We start from the raw sequence: 4246 nt of genomic DNA on the forward strand, positions 1-4246 counted from the left end.
GGTGTTTGGAAGCTGTGACAAAATGGCTAAAACAGAATCGACTGAAACTAAATCCATCAAAGACAGAGGTCTTGTAAATGGGCCGGGGAGGGTCAGCGGTGGTGTGCTGGCTCCTGGCTCTTGATGGTGTGCAATTGACACCTCCATCTACCATCAAGAGCCTGGGTGTGATCCTGGATGCCTCCTTGTCAATGGAGGCACAGGTCACAGCAGTAGCCAACGCAGCTTTTTACCATCTCCACCAGGCTATATGATGCCATACCTCTTCTGCCCTGACCTAGCCACAGTGATCCATGTGACGGTCACCTCCAGGCTAGACTAATTCCAGAAGCTCCAGCTGGTTCAGAATGCAGCAGCTAGGGTCCTTACGGGGAGCCCACTGAGAGCACACATCTGTGCTCCAGCAACTGCACTGGCTGTAGGTGGAGCACCAGATCAGGTTCAAGGCATTGGTACTAACCTTGAAAGCCCGAAACGAACTGGGACCATCATGTCTGCAGGACCGCCTCTCCTGGTATGCCCCCCCCCAAAAGAGTGCTATGCTCAGCAAATAACCTGCTGTTAATCCCCAGCCTGAGAAGTATCCAGCTGTCCTCAAACAGGGCCAGGGTGTTTTTGGCCCTGGCCTGGTGGAACTCACTGTCAAGTGAGACTCCGGGCTCTGCGGGACTGTTCCGCAGGGCCTGTAAGACAGATGTTCCACCAGGCCCATGGTTGAGGCAGCAACAGTTTACATCATAGCTGGCCTCCCTTCCCCTATTTATCTGGCTTAATTTATTTGGGGACCCTGACTGTTTTTAAAATAAATAATAAGGCCCCCATCTAGCACCCTTCTGGGCTGATGGGGCTAGCTCTCCCTGTGCCACCAAAAGGGCTCTTCTACAATCTAACTGATTGCCTTTGCATTTGTTTCTCCTTGTGGCTCACAGCATTTTAAAAACTAAATCTTATTGGAGGTCTATCATTCTATAGGGTAAGGGCCAATGAATCTCTTGGATTTAAAGGGCCTGGGAATGTAGACTTGTAAGGTGGCTTGAGGTCACCCTCTCCAGACCTTTAAAATAAAGTGGGATCCTCTCTGTTCCTTCAGACAGAGTGCAGTCAGAGAAGATTTTTAAAAAAATCTTCCCTATCTTGAAAACTCCCTGCAAATCTAAAATGACTGAACAGAAAGAGTTGGGCAGCAACCTTTGTTCTTAATGTTCTAGAAGTGGGGGACATATGAAGGAGCACTCAAGTAGTATTCCCCAGCTGTAGCCTGTACTAGCTATTCTATGTTGTAGTGCAGTTTGTGTTGGGGGCAGGGAGAAAATGAACTAAAGCAAAACTATTTTCCTATGCAACTAACTTACTGTCTGCCAAGAGGGAGGCTGCATAGGCTCCTGTTGCTGATGTAGCAATAGATGTGCATTCTCACTTTCATGGATGGGTTCTCTTGTCTGCTCATTTCCCTCAGATCAGTGATCCAGAGCTTTGTTCTGTGATTACATTTATCTCTCACTCTTCCCAAGGATGCATATAAGGAGGTTGTTTTATTTTATGCTTACACAGTGTTTAGGAGGTAAATTAAGCTGAAGGATGTACTCAAAAGTGATCTTTGATCACGTGCAGGTATTTGTACCCAGACTCAATTACACCACAGTGCTCCATCATACTGGTTCACTTGCTGTGTGTGTGTGGAGGGGGGTGGGTTTGCTGGGTAAGATCACACACAGATGTTTCACTGAGAAGGATTTTGTGACATGCCTTTTGCACAGAAGGGATCCTTTTGCCTACATGTTTTACCCTGCGTAGTCTTAACTAAATAAGCTGAGCTGAAGTCCTTTTCAAGTCCTAGATAATTTTTCTATCTTCCACTTGCTGTATCCTTCCCTTCTAAAACACTGGCTCTGCTCTGTTCCTTTTGGAGAAGCAGATAGCTGACTTGTGTATGGTCAGGAAAGCCTGACTTGCATTAGAATGGCATAACACTTCAGGGGCTGTAGCATGCTTAGTGTGTTACCAAGCTCTAAAGGCACTAAATAGAGTGAAACTTTGCAGCCGGCAGATGGCTGGGAACTTGGGGCTGTGACATGGATTCAGAGCCAATCTGTGAATTCAGGACAAGACCGGACACTGTCACCTCTTTTGCTCTCTGTAACATGGCACAGTGTGGCAAGCTGCAGTCCTGCAGTCAAAGCTCTGCTCACAACCTGAGTTTGATCCCGATGGAAGTCAGGTTCAAGTGGCTGGCTCATGGTTGACTCAGTCTTCAATTCGTCCAAGGCCAGTAAAATGAGTACCCAGTTTGCTGGGGGTAACGTGTAGAAAACAGGAAGGCAATGGCAAACCACCCCGTAAACTTAGTCTGCTTAGTAAACGTTGTGATGTGTCACCCCATGGGTCAATACTGATCTGGTGCTTGCACCTTTACCTACCAGACAGATGAGTATTCTCAAGGTGAATTAGGATGATAAAGGGCTTTGAATGTTAACATTCTCACACAAGTTAATTGGCTTAAACATTTGCTCATTGTTACTTAGGCAACACACCTAACTAGGTCTTCCTCATACCTTTTTTTATCCTCTGGGAAACTGAGCCACAGACCATCAATGACATTCAAATGCAGGCTGTGGAAGGAGGAAGGCTAGAATGGCTCATATCCTCTCTTTACAGGAAAGGTACTGACTCTTACACTGCAGAGTTTGCTCAAGTAGGAATATATAGTCGCGTAGCAGAAAGGTGCTGTTTGCATGTAGCCAGGCTGTTGGATTGAGTGGGTGATATTTTAGTTAATGTTTTGGGGGTGGGGTGGAGTTACCAGTCCGAGCAAGCAATTAAAGTACCCATTGAAACTGATGACATATTGTCTGCTTAAGCATCATCGTGCAAGTGCAGTTGTAGTGGTTAAGAATGTCTGACTAGGATCTGGGCCATCCAGCTTTAAATCCCCACTTTGCCATAGAAGCTGACCGGGTGACCCTGGGCCAGTCACTCTCCCCCAGCCTCACCTACCTTACAGGGCGGCTGCTGTGAGGGTAAAATGGAGGAGGGGAGAATTATGTATGCCACATCTGGACGCCATTGAGGAGAAAAGCAAATATAGCACATGAATATAAGTGCTATGAGTATGGAGAAAATGCATTCTGCTAATTTTTAAGGCATTCTTCACATAGTCCTGGATGCTGGACTTCCAGTTTGGAGAGATGTCCTAGTTCAGAAAGCCCTGCGCTTCAGATCATGTTGCACAACCTTTGAATGGCAATCCCCTTTCTCAATTACTCCCTTGTTTGGAGTTGGAAATGAACCTTTGGCAAGCATCATTCAGATGTCACCGGATGGTCTATGGAACTAAAACAGGCCAATGTCTCCATGCAGGGAGTCTTTTTCAGCATGCATCTTGCTAAAGGTAGTTAAATGTGGTTTTGAATTGAATCTAGAGTTTCCCCAGGCACGGTTCCATACCACAAGCTGGGGGAGGGGGGCTGTATCTAGATGGCATCAGCTCATGCCTGTTTCCTCTCAAAACTCTGGCTTGCTAGTGTCTCTGGTTCTAAAGGGCATCTGCTCGTGCTTGAGTTTGTCCCACACACTAGTTATCAGGTGGCGATTAAGAGATGTACTTTGCTCCTGAGTTTCTCCCTTGACCTTTGCTACCTGGGCCAGGGCCCCTGTAGGCTATAAAGGTGAGTAACTTTGGCATGAGCCCAGGATGCACAGTAGCCTGGGCAGCTGCTCTGTGTTAAACATACACACTGCAATATGATGGGGGAGAGTGATGGGGGTGGGTGGGTTAAATGCTACAAAATCCCCAACCCAATTAAACTTGAATGTTTGTGGAAATCATTGTCTGGATCCTAAGCCCCCTTTACTCCCAGCGTTTACAGAGAAACGTGCAGAGGATCTGTATTCAAATCCAGCCTGGTTGGAGAGGATTGCGAGGGAAGGAGCTGCTTTAGCAGGATGACCATTTTCAGACGTTTTCTCGGATTTATGAAAAGCCCGAAGTGCGTGGGATTTGAGGTATCAAGAAAGTTGCCTTTAATTCAATGTGCGTCTCCCGCCGCCTCCTTCCTTTTCTGGTGGGGGCAGCTACTGCCCCGGACACCGCCTTGCTCCTCCTGCTCAGCATAGATCTGAGAGTCCTCCCGCCTCCGGAGATCTCGGCGAGGAAAGGGCTGGAGGGACCGGGGGGGGGGGAAGGGCGAGGGGGGGCGTGGCCGAGCCGAAGAGTGAAAAGGCGGCTGGAGACCGGCGGGAGGCGGAG

This window comes from Euleptes europaea, chromosome 1 (genome assembly GCF_029931775.1).
Source record: "Euleptes europaea isolate rEulEur1 chromosome 1, rEulEur1.hap1, whole genome shotgun sequence".
In the NCBI taxonomy this organism is placed as follows: Eukaryota; Metazoa; Chordata; class Lepidosauria; order Squamata; family Sphaerodactylidae; genus Euleptes; species Euleptes europaea.